Source organism: Oncorhynchus mykiss, chromosome 17 (genome assembly GCF_057628025.1).
Source record: "Oncorhynchus mykiss isolate SJ-2025 chromosome 17, ASM5762802v1, whole genome shotgun sequence".
Taxonomy (NCBI): domain Eukaryota; kingdom Metazoa; phylum Chordata; class Actinopteri; order Salmoniformes; family Salmonidae; genus Oncorhynchus; species Oncorhynchus mykiss.
The window spans coordinates 42339777-42353250 of NC_143038.1; the positions used below are offsets into that span (position 1 = coordinate 42339777).

Genomic DNA, 13474 nt, shown 5'->3' on the forward strand with positions numbered 1-13474 from the left:
GAGCTGGAAAGTGGGCTGGAAAGTGAGCTGCGTTCAGGGGATCAATGTGTTTGAGAGGGTGAGTTGGAAGCGGATGTTACACTAGTGTTTTACAGCTTTTAAAATGCTTTGTGCACATTAACTGTTCCCGTAGCTGTTCAGTTATATATGGTTAATCTTCATGGATTAATAATGTACTATTCATGTGTTCTAAATGCACTCTCATGTCTGGCAAATGCTAATGCAAATGAAAGAAAGGAACGTGTAAGCAAAGAGTGAGGGTGTGATAGCAAAAAGTCGCAGTCTGCACCATGGTAAACTTCTCTTCTCTGGATTCCCCCTAGCAGCCTTCTCTGGATTCCCCCTAGTAGCCTGTTCTGACATTTTGTGAATACAGCTAACCACCCCTCCTCTTTTGTGCTCAGTGGGAATGTTGTTGTTTTCATCTGAGCAGGTGTATTTGTTTTTGAAACGGCCAGACACAATAACATTCAGATAATATATTTCAGTAGCACTTTACATTAACATATAATTTATAAAGGGTTCATAGTCAACAACGCCTCTTCAACCTCAGGAGGCTGAAGAAATTTGGCTTGGCACATAAAACCCTCACAAGTCTTTACATATGCACAATTGAAAGCATCTTATCGGGCTGTATCACCACTTAGTACTGCAACTGCACTGACCGCAACCGCCGGGCTCTCCAGAGGGTGGTGCGGTCTGCCCAATGTATCACCGGGGGCAAACTACCTGCCCTTCAGGACACCTACAGTACCCGATGTCACAGGAAGGCCAAAAAGATAATCAAGGACAACAACCAACCGAGCCACTGCCTGTTTACCCCGCTATCATCCAGAAGGTGAGGTCTGTACAGGTGCATTAAAGTTGGGGCCGAGAGACTGAAAAACAGCTTCTATCTCAAGGCTGTCAGACTGTTAAATAGCCATCACTAGCACCTAGAGGCTGCTGTTGGTTCCAGACTTGGTGGATCGGTACCGCTTTCCATGAGGTAGCAGTTAGAACAGTCTATGACTTGGGTAGCTACAGATATGAATGCTACGGTGCGATAGTCATTTAGACAGGTTAGCTTGGCGTTCATGGGCACAGGGACTATGGTGGTCTGCTTGAAACATATTGGTATTACACACTGGGTCAGGGAGAGGTTGAAAATATCAGTGAAGACACTTGCCAGCTGGTCAGCGCATGCTCTGAATACGCGTCCTGGTAATCTGTCGGAATGTTAACCTGTTAGGTTAAGTGTCAGCATATGTCACTTTTTGATGAATTGCGTGCCCAAACTGAACTGCCTCCTACTCTGTCCTAGATGCTAATATATGAATATTATTATTAGTATTGGATAGAAAACACTCTGAAGTTTCTAAAACTGTTTGAATGATGTCTGTGAGTATAACATAACTCATATGACAAGCAAGAACCTGAGAAGAAATCCAAACAGGAAGTGAGAAGTCGAATTTTAAAACAGAGCCAATTTAAATCCCTGATAGATATCGATGTGCATGCACTTCCCAGGGCTTCCACTAGATGTCACCGTCTTTACATCCTAGTTTTAAGATTATACTATAAAGGATGGGCTCATGAGACCCATTTTAGTGAGTGGTCTGTCAGGGCGCCTCAGTCTCATGAAGCGCGCTCCCGAGAGAGTGTCCTCTCGTTCCAGGGCTTTTATTCAGACAATGAAATTCTCCGGTTGGAACCTTATTGATGATATTTGTTAAAAACATCCTCAAGATTGATTGCAGACATGTTTTGACTTGTTTCTACAATCTGTAACAGAACTTTTTGAGTTTTTGTCATGGAGGAAATGGTCGCGCCTCCATGAAGAACTGAACACGCTAACAACAGGTGGTTAAATGATAGGCTTTATAGAACTTTATGGAACAAATCAGTCATTTATTGTTGAACTGGGATTCCTGAGTTGCCTTCTGATGAAGATTATCAAAGGTTAGTGAATATTTATAGTGGTTTTTTCGAACTAATGTTGACTCCAAGATGGCGGAATTGTCTAGTTGTTTATAAGCAGATTATGCTTTTTCCGTAAAGTTTTTTTTAAATCTGGCACAGCGGTTGCATAGAGGATCAGTCTATCTTTAAGTCTGTGAAGAACACTTGCATCTTTTATCAATGTTTATTATGAGTATTTCTGGGAAAATCACTGGATGTTTTGGAATCAAAATCTTACTGCACGTAACGCGCCAATGTAAACTGGGATTTTTTGATATAAATATGCACATTATCGAACAAAACATACATGTATTGTGTAACATGATGTCATATGAGTGTCATCTGATGAAGATCATCAAAGGTTAGTGATTCATTTGATCTATATTTCTGCTTTTTGTGACTCCTCTCTTTCGCTGGAAAATGGCTGTGTGTGTTTTTGTGACTTGACTATGACCTAACATAATCATATGTGGTGCTTTCGCTGTAAATCATTTTTGAAATCAGACACCATGGGTAGAATAACGATATGTTTATCTTTCATTTGCTGTATTGGACTTGTTAATGTGTGAAAGTCACATATTTATAAAAAATATTTTGGAATTTCGCGTGCTGCCTTTTCAGTGGACTGTTGAGGTGGGGTTCCGCTAGCGGAAAAATATACCTGTTTAACGGCTTACTCACATTTTCTACGGAGAGCGTGATCACAGTGTCCAACTGGTGCTCTCATGCATGGTTCAGTGTTGCTTACCTCAAAGCGAGCATAGAAGACATTTAGCTCTTCTGGTAGCACTCCGACATCATTTACAAATGCAGTACTTCCTGTTTGAGTTTTTGCTTGTAAGCAGGAATCAGGCAGATAGAGTTATGGTTAGATTTGCCAAATGGAGGGCAAGCGAGAGCTTTGTATGCTTTTCTGTTTGTGGAGTAAAGGTGATCTAGAGTTTTTTTTTGCCTCTAGTTGCACAGGTGACATGCTGGTAGAAATTAGGTCAAATGGATTTCAGTTTTCTTGCAATAAAATCACCGGCCACTAGGAGTGCCGCCTCTGGATGAGCCTTTTCTTGTTTGTTTATAGCTCTATACAGGTCGTTGAGTATGTTCTTAGTTCCAGCATCGGTTTGTGGTGGTTAATAGACAGCTTCAAAGAATATAGATGAAAACTTTTGGTAAATAGTATGATCTACAGATCATCATGAGGTATTCCAACTCAGGCGAGCAGATCCTCGAGACTTCCTTTATATTAGAGATTGCCCACCAGCTCTTGTTAAAGGTTAACTCTCAACCCCAATATCAGCCTTTGCCAAACCCCTTTAAAAAATGCATTCAGGTGAGAAGTTGTGGGTGGCGAGAATTGCACTTTTAAATATCAATTTTGGGGGTGTGGAAACATAGTTGATCCCAACACTTTCTCTCGAAAGCATACTTACCAGAAGTCCACTGGCACGCTCGGATAATAAAATGATGTGCAACACAAGCAATAAGGCTCGGGACAGTTAGCTTATGCAAAAAAAAAATATTTGAAATGAGGACTCACATTTTTTTTGCGGTATTGTGTTGGGAAGAAAAGTTCAATCAACACCTTGAAAATGAAGATGAGATGTTCAGTTCAATACAACCCGCATTGCAGTATTTAAGCAGTAGCTCTATTACAATGGTCAAATGAACTCAGATTGGTCATGCATACTGTATAAAAACCTACAACTACTACCAGGGCGACCCCTCTCACAGGCATGCTTTCACTTTTCAGAATTAGAAGTGTGTGGGCACGGGATGAATGTTGTAAATAAACAAAAAAACATATCTGCCCCATGTGGGATTAAAACATACAGTATAACCATTGAACTATGAACCCACACTCTTAGCAGGCTGAGCCACCAATCAATCTATGCATTTAGGAAAAAACAGAATGAGTTGACCTGACCACCATTATCATCTATTTTTTGGTTACGATGGATGTAGCTATGAATAGAAACGTATAATCCTCATAGTTTACATGTTTTTTTCTTTGTAAAAACACGTGTATGAAGTGTATGCAAAAAAATGTGCCTTACTTGCTTTTGAATTTTATGTAATGCCTGTAGTCTAGTCAAGGAAGCATCATGCTAAATATATTGACACACTCCACTTAACAAGACCATTGCTAAAAAAAGGTGCTGTGGTCAGCTGCTTTTATAGTAAACCTTGAGGTGGTACAGTCCAGCACACATACACTGAGCAAAAATATAAACACAACATGTAAAGGGTTGGTCCCATGTTTCATGAGCTGAAATAAAAGATTCCCAAAATGTTCCATATGCACAAAAAACGTATTTCTCTCAAATTTTGGGCACATTTTTTTTTACATCCCTTTTAGTGAGCATTTCTCATTTGCCAAGATAATCCATCCACCTGCCAAATGTGGCATATCTAGAAGCTGATTAAACCTCATGATCATTACACAGGTGCACCTTGTGCTGGGCACAATAAAATGCCACTCTTAAATGGGCAGTTTTTTAACACAACACAATGCAACAGATGTCTCAACTTTTGAGGGAATATGCAATTGGCGTGCTGACTGCAGGAATGTCCACCAGAGCTATTGCCAGAGAATTTAATGTTAATTTCTCTACTATAAGCCGCCTCCAATGTCGTTTTACAGAATTTTTCAGTACGTCCCACCGGCCTCACAACCGCAGACCACATGTGACCACGCCAGCCCAGGACCTCCACATCCGGCTTCTTCACCTGCAGGATCATCTGAGACCAGGCATCAGACAGCTGATGAAACTGTGAGTTTGCACAACCAAAGAATTTCTGCACAAACTATCAGAAACCGCCTCAGGGAAGCACATCTGCATGCTTGTCGTCCTCACCAGGGTCTTGACCTGACTGCAGTTCGGTGTCGTAACTAACTTTAGTGAGCAAATGCCCACCTTCGATGGTCACTGGCACACTGGAGAAGTGTGCTCTTCATGAATGAATCCTGATTTTCAACTGTACCGGGCAGATGGCAGACCAGCTGTATGGAGTCCTGTGGGAGAGCGGTATGCTGATGTCAACATTGTGAAGAGACTGCCCCATGGTGGAGGTGGGGTTATGGTATTGGCAGGCATAAGCTACGGACAACGAACATAATTACATTTTATCAATGGCAATTTGAATGGACAGAGATACCGTGAAGAGATCCTGAGTCCCACTGTCGTGGCAGTCATCCGTCGCCATCACCCCAGTCATGTGAAATTCATAGATTAGCGCCTAATTAATTTATTTAAATTGAAAGATTTCCTTATATGAACTGTAACTCAGTAAAATATTTTAAATTGTTGCATGTTGTGTTTATATTTTTGTTCAGTGTAGAAGGGAGTATATTTCATACTGAACCTGTCACACCCTGACTTTAGAGGGCCTTTTTATTTATCTTTTGGTTAGGTCGGGGTGTGATTTGGGTGGGCATTCTAGTTTTTCTGTTTCTTTGTTGGCCGGGTATGGTTCCCAATCAGAGGCAGCTGTCTATCGTTGTATCTGATTGGGGATCATACTTAGACAGCCTGTTTTCCACCTTAATTTGTGGGATCTTGATTTTGTTAGTTGCTGTATAGCCTGCAGAACTTTACGTTCGTTTTATTGTTTTTTGGGGTGTTCATTTTAAAAATAAAGTAAGATGTTCGCCTACCACGCTACACCTTGGTCTAATTAATCTTTAAACGAACGTAACAGAACCCCTTCCTTGAGATGATTTAAGGGCACCTTCTCAAGGTGCATCTACATCACAATTTCAATGGTAGACTTGAATCGCTATGGGAACAATGAGCTAGATTTACTTATAAAAGACCGAAATACTGTAGTGGTTCGTGGGTAAAATCACTGGGGAAGCCAGAAAAAAAGCCATACTACAAACTATGTGTTGTGATAATTGCATTGTTTGCATTAAAACATGATTGTTCATATGCCTTGCATCCAAGATATATAGGCATAAGGCCGAGACAATAAAAAGACATGATGGCAGAATAAATCATTGGCCAGTAGGCTAAGGATAATTAAGTAAAACCACAAGTCCAAATCCCTATCTCCATCCATTGCTATTTAGGAAAGGGACAATTTAAGCTAGAAAACTAGCCACAGGAGGACAACAACACAATGAGATGCAACAATTCACGTTGTTTCTGTCAATAACATAGGCTATTTCTCTTGATGTGTTGTGATAGGAATGAAGCCAAATCCAAACTGGCTTCCATTGACACCTTTTTTTTTGGTGTGCAATTACCAGTCCCAGTTTAGCTCAGCACTGATTGGCTATTATTTATACTTTTTTTAATCAAGAGAGAACAAATGCTTGCTGGCTTCCCTTGCATTTAATGCTACGGGAGGCAACAATGTCAGACTCTTTATGACCATACAGCATCAGATAGATGGCCTACACATGGAAAGATAGAGAGGCGCTGTTTTGCTTGCTAGAATGCTTTCTCCGCTGAAATACATTCAGCCACTTGCGAATTGAAGGAACATTATGAAAATACAGAGATACAGAGATACATTACTTTATATGTTGTTTTTTCTTGGTAATTGTTTGGGGGAAAGCCTGGCTTCCCTTGGCATCCATGAATACACTCCACTGCCAAAATATCACTTTTTCAACAAATGGTCAAAATGAAGACCAGAATTGATGTGTTTCACTATAACTAAGCCTAAAACATATTTTTTTGAAAAACATTTTCATAACAGTTCATATTTAACAAACAGACTCACTTCATAACAAAGAAGCTTCTTATAAAGTGAGAGAGGTGAGAGGGGCCATTACATGTTGTGAATGTATAACATTACAGCTAATAATGCCCTAATGAATTGTTATACAATTTGTTGATGCATTATGACTGTATCTGTAATGTGTCAAACATAGTTGTTAAGGCACTACAACACTTCATAAAAAGCCACATCAAGTAAGTGTTACCCAAGTAGTGCTCCGTGCTCCAGCTATTCCAGAGTTAATTTGCTTGTTCATCCTTCAACTAAGTAATTAGATAAGTCATTGTGTGAAAATTCTGGACACACGCTGTACTCATTTGATTAAGACAGTCAGGGTATTGACTGGCCTGGCGCACTACACAATCATTCATGGAATTGTTTGTGCCTGGTTAAACATTCGCTCTCTGCATTCGAAGGACAGTCGTTTTTGAGGACTTGGTGTTAGTTTCGGTTTCTCACAGTGAAACTGTGTGTTTGTGATAAGAGTCGAGCCTAGTGATTCTAGGGTTCCAGTATCTAACTCAGATTGTCTACACTCGCCACACAACTTCCAGACAGCAGAGGGTTTTTCCTAAAGGGTCCAAGGGATCAAATCTGCCAGCATTTGGGTGCGCTTCACTGTAAGCAGTGTTGTAGACTTTTACGACATTCTGTTTTCTTTCTCTTTTTTATTTACTAGACCCCAGAATCACCAGAGCTGAGTATTTACTCTACTCTCCAGATGGAAGTCATTTGTGGAACAGATTTCTGAGACTGAAGAGATGGGGAGAGAGAGAGGGAGAAAGCGAGGGAAAGGGAGAGGGGGGCATGGGGATGAGGGCTGAGGGAAGGGAGGATAGGGGAGGGCAGGAGGGATGGATGGATATGGAGTAGAGCGGCTGGAGGAAGGGCTGTTTGTGCATTCCCGGCATTCCTTAGGTGTTATCAGCATAGCCAGCTCTCAATCTGTCCCTGAAGAAGAGAGGAAAACAAACAAACTCTCTCAAACTCTACATGCTAATGCTATCACTAACTCTACTATGGCAGAGTGAAAGTTTGTTGGTTAAAAGCCACAGATATTTTACATTAAATGTTTACTTTTTGTTGTTTGTTAGGTTTAGGAGGGAGAAAACAAAGACAAACTTTAGTAAATAATTGTAATGCTCTAGCTAGCTCCTTCCATTGCATGTTAACTCACAATAACAACACTTTTAAATTGGAACTCAGAATTAAGTTGATTACAACAAACAGTGGGCACAGATTTGTGATAAAAGACTGTCACTTTGCCTTATTCAAATGTGAATGTTGACCAGATTGAAAGTAAAAACCTCTCTCTACTCTGTCTTCCTGACAATTAATCCATCTCGCCTCCCAAGTGGCACAGCGGTCTAAGGCACTGCATCCGGGTTCGATCCTGGGCTCTGTGTCAGCCGGCCGTGACCGGGAGACCCATGGTTTGGCGCACAATTGGCCCAGCGTTGTCCGGGTTAGGGGAGGGTTTGGCCGGCTGGGATGTCCTTGTCCCATCGCGCTCTAGCAACTCCTGTGGCGTTCCAGGCGCATGCACGCTGACACGGTCGCTAGATGGACAGTGTTTCCTCCCACACATTGGTGAGGCTGGCTTCTGGGTTAAGGCGGCAGTGTGTCTTGAAGCAGTGAGCTTGGCAGGGTCGTGTTTTGGAGGACACATGGCTCTCGACCTTAGCCTCTCCCGAGTCCGTACGGGAGTCGCAAAGACTGTAACTACCAATTGGATATCACAAATTTGGGGAGAAAAAGGGCAAAATAAATCCATCTAAGGTTTGTGACGGTATCCACGGCAATCCCACAGTGTCTTGTAAACGCTGTTCCCTTGGTATTCTAGGTTGATTATGCTGTCCATATCATTGCCAACCCCTGACAGGGATTGCCAACCCCTGACAGTCAAACGGTCAGATAAAAGTATGCAAATCGAGGTTGGTGATACTATTTATTGTGACCCATAAATCATTAGGCTCCGAAGGCCAATAGGGTCATCATCTCAAAGAGCTGTCTCGCCATCATTTATAATACAAACCTGTATAGACGAGGGTGTGGCACTTACCCTTTACAGTATTGCATCTTCCTTAATGCTATATTTCTCTCTGCATCATGTATTAGCACTTCTGCAACATGGTTGCCTTCAACAAATGGAATCCTTACACCTAAACTGTGTTCAAATACCCATACTAACATACTGCATACTACATACTTAATGAATATATACGACATACTATATACTAATAGTTCATTTTAGTATACTGTAAATGAACAGTATCCTTTCAGTGGAGCATACTACTGCTTCGCCAATCTACCGGAAGTTGATGCTGTTGATATGCAAACTCTTGCTAGCTTGTTAGCATAACAAATGACTAGCTAGACATTTTACAATTTTGGGTGTGTTCATGAACTCAATCTGGAGTACCAGTGTGTGCTCGTAAATCCAGAGCATTGTCAGATTTTCCTTTCGTAAATTCAGAGCATTTCGCTCTCAGAGCGCGTCACTGGACGCTCTGGCCAAGGAGTAGGGTTGATGAGCATTCTGACCTCACAACAGCAGTCAATCACCTCTAGTGATCCCTCTAGTGGTGTGGGGGCTGTGCTTTGGCAAAGTGGGTGGGGTTATATCCTTCCTGTTTGGCCCTGTCCGGGGGTGTCCTTGGATGGGGCCACAGTGTCTCCTGACCCCTCCTGTCTCAGCCTCCAGTATTTATGCTGCAGTAGTTTATGTGTCGGGGGGCTAGGGTCAGTTTGTTATATCTGGAGTACTTCTCCTGTCTTATTCGGTGTCCTGTGTGAATTTAAGTGTGCTCTCTCTAATTCTCTCTTTCTCTCTTTCTTTCTCTCTCTCGGAGGACCTGAGCCCTAGGACCATGCCTCAGGACTACCTGACATGATGACTCCTTGCTGTCCCCAGTCCACCTGGTCGTGCTGCTGCTCCAGTTTCAACTGTTCTGCCTTATTATTATTGGACCATGCTGGTCATCTATGAACATTTGAACATCTTGGCCATGTTCTGTTATAATCTCCACCCGGCACAGCCAGAAGAGGACTGGCCACCCCACATAGCCTGGTTCCTCTCTAGGTTTCTTCCTAGGTTTTGGCCTTTCTAGGGAGTTTTTCCTAGCCACTGTGCTTCTACACCTGCATTGCTTGCTGTTTGGGGTTTTAGGCTGGGTTTCTGTACAGCACTTTGAGATATCAGCTGATGTACGAATGGCTATATAAATAAATTTGATTTGATTGATTTGAAACACCCAAGCTAACTAGCCAACGTTGGCTAGCTTGCTATTTCCAGACACAAATGAGAGAACACCTCACTCTGACCTTTTACTCGTCCTAGCAGAGCTGGTTAAGCTGTTTTAATGTTATTCAGAGTGTTGGTGACTGTAACTGTTCTGCTGGCAACAATTTAATGACACTATTTTGTTGTAGACGTTTATGGACACCGGACGTATTTTGTATTTTTTTTATTGAACCTTTTTTTAACTAGGCAAGTCCGTTGAGGAGAAATTCATATTTACAATGACGGCCTAATCCAGCCAAACCCTAAATCAATTGTGCGCTCCCAATCGCAATCGCGGCCAGTTGTGATACCGCCTGGTATCTGTAGTGACGCCTCTAGCACTGAGATGCAGTGCCTTAGACACCTGCGCCACTCGGGAGCCCATATATTCAACCGGTGTTGAGTGTTCTAAATTCATTACTTATTCTGCGCTCTGGCACACTCAGACGAGAGTGCTCTGAAATGTACATTGAGAATGCACAACGACTATGCCACTTGGGGATAATCAAGTCAATAAACGTTGGGTAGTTAGTTAGATTATAGTTAATATACTAGCTGGCAAGTTTAAGGTTTTAGTAGCCAACTAACGTTATGTAACTAGCTAACATGCCGGTACATACTGCTGTAATGCTATGTTTTTGTTTTTTTTTAAACATTTTTTTTAATGTGGTTCGTAAGGATAGCGTAGCTAACAAATTGTCAGCCAACATAACATGTAATGTAACTTATTTGAAAAGTCATTACTTTGCTCAACCTTTCCTTAACATTTGTCACAATTAGTTAAAGCAATGAATTTGTATTCGCTGTCGTCGGATTTCGGCTGCATATTTTCCGCCATTTTCTTCAAATCTGAAAATGTGGCCAAGCCACACCCATTTTCTGAAGAATTGCATTATGGGCCACATAAAGTCGCACTCTACTCACAATGGGATTCGATAAATTATTAGCGTCCGTTGCTATATCAACGGTGTGATTACCTAATAATTCGAATTTTGGAGATCATTACAGCCTAAATTACGTTCTTTACTGTGTCGTTATGCAAACAAGGCTGATTTCCACGACAATTTCACTGTTTAAATACGTTTTGTTTAGCTAATAAAATGAAAACATTAATTCTAACTACTTTGGGTACGTTGTTAACATTGCAACATGAAATCCATATCTTAAACGTTGCTACGTCAAAGAAATGTCAAAGAATCTGCATGACACATTAAAGTTACTTTCTTACAGATCATGAAGTCAGCTAATTTCCAATCCATTCATATGCAAATCCTTTTTAATCATACACTGGCTTGTCTGTCTGTCATGTTATTTTAACCTGCCATTCCCTTATCTACACTAAAATGATATAATTTCAGTAGTCCTCTACTTTGATTAAGAAATATATATATATATATATATATATATATCTCGCATAACTCATTAGTACACCCTTGTGGTTGAATATATGTATCTATTGCAGGTCCTAGGATACAACAATGAATCATGTGGAACAAATAAATAACAAAGGATACCTTACAACTTACAATAATGAACACCTTGTGAAACAGCTGTGAAGCCCAACCTAGCAATTTAAGATTTTAATACATCAACTTTAATATTTTTGTGATACAGGCTTGTCCTTCATTTTTTTTCACAGATAATTTGTTTGTGCACTCATTGGGCAATCAAACTGAAACACTTAATTCTGGTGTGTGGAATAGAGAGTTGGGTGCTGTGTGGTTGGAAGGTTCTGCCTGTCACTTGTTCAGTCTCAGAAGGGGGGGACTGCGAAGTCCAGGCACTGCTGCTCCGCTTGTTCTGAGTGTTTGCAGTGCTAGTGTTTTTAGTTCATCTGTGTATCTCACATTATGTGCCCAGTATGATACGGCTAGCAAACATTACTAGCAGTTAACGGCAACATGACAATAACAGTATCTTTAGATTATGTAATGAGATGGATTGGATGAGTGGGCAATTTGACATCAATAGATGCAGAATTTAATCTGAGGGAGAAAAAATAAAGAGTTCAAGGATGAGGAGAGAGGTAGAATCAAGAGACAGGAAAAACTAGCTGCATCACCTGCCACTTGTCCTCAACAGGCAGCCAGTCTCAGTTAGGGGTTCAATAACACAGGCCTGGTTTAGTTGGAAGCCCTCTCACCACGTCGAGGTACAGGCCGAGATATTTTTAAAATATTTTTTTTACCCAGTTGAATTAAGGCCTTTAACACCCCTACTCTATCTTTGTCGTGTTTGACCTGATGGGGCTTGGATAGTTGTAGCAATATGGTGATGACTCAACCCTGCTGTGTAATGGACTCCGTGACACTTCTGCCATATTACGTAAACTAATCTAGAACCTCCAGATATGCAAACACTAACTAGAAAACCAATGTATAATTCCATTCCCTGGCCTCAAATTTGATTTGGAAATGGGCACAAAAGATGAATGGCTAGGAAGAAGGGGTTAATAAGGAACTGTGCAACTGAACAGTCAATTTCAGTCATTTGAAAATGTTACTTGCAATTAATACATTTAATATGCAAATATAACATTTACAATCAATTCTAACAAGTTTCAAATATTTACCAAATGTAAAAATATTTACTTGCTTGTAAACGTTACTTGGAATACAAGACAGATACATGTGCTATATACTTACCAACCAACTTCACAGCCAATGTCTGCAAGAAACCACATCTTTATACACATTTAAAACAATATACTACACCAGGTTATTATTCCGCCAAGATGGTATAGCAGTCAGACGTTCTTTGTCGTCGTCTTGCGTATCCCATATATATATATATGCCTCCAGTATTTATGCTGCAGTAGTTTATGTGTCGGGGGGCTAGGGTCAGTTTGTTATATCTGGAGTACTTCTCCTGTCCTATTCGGTGTCCTGTGTGAATCTAAGTGTGCGTTCTCTAATTCTCTCCTTCTCTCTTTCTCTCTCTCGGAGGACCTGAGCCCTAGGACCATGCCCCAGGACTACCTGACATGATGACTCCTTGCTGTCCCCAGTCCACCTGGCTGTGCTGCTGCTCCAGTTTCAACTGTTCTGCCTTATTATTATTCGACCATGCTGATCATTTATGAACATTTGAACATCTTGGCCATGTTCTGTTATAATCTCCACCCGGCACAGCCAGAAGAGGACTGGCCATCCCACATATGCTCTCTCTAATTCTCTCTTTCTTTCTCTCTCTCGGAGGACCTGAGCCCTAGGACCATGCCCCAGGAATACCTGACATGATGACTCCTTGCTGTCCCCAGTCCACCTGACTGTGCTGCTGCTCCAGTTTCAACTATTCTGCCTTATTATTATTCGACCATGCTGGTCATTTATGAACATTTGAACATCTTGACCATGTTTTGTTATAATCTCCACCCGGCACAGCCAGAAGAGGACTGGCCACCCCACATAGCCTGGTTCCTCTCTAGGTTTCTTCCTAGGTTTTGGCCTTTCTAGGGAGTTTTTCCTAGCCACCGTGCTTCTTCACCTGCATTGCTTGCTGTTTGGGGTTTTAGGCTGGGTTTCTGTA

General features: G+C 41.3%; 2 long non-coding RNA genes across 2 annotated transcripts; one reads left to right on the plus strand and one right to left on the minus strand.

The window, feature by feature from the left end:
* Positions 1 to 5820: 5820 nt before the first annotated feature.
* Positions 5821 to 8379, minus strand: LOC149975954 (uncharacterized). The gene is made up of 2 exons (XR_016487948.1): positions 7971 to 8379; positions 5821 to 7614 (listed from the first exon to the last, which is right to left on the minus strand). It is a non-coding gene; the product is annotated as an uncharacterized LOC149975954 (long non-coding RNA).
* LOC149975955 (uncharacterized) lies at positions 6710 to 11231 on the plus strand. Its single transcript, XR_016487949.1, has 2 exons — positions 6710 to 7283; positions 9516 to 11231. It is a non-coding gene; the product is annotated as an uncharacterized LOC149975955 (long non-coding RNA).
* The last annotated feature ends 2243 nt before the right edge of the window (positions 11232 to 13474 follow it).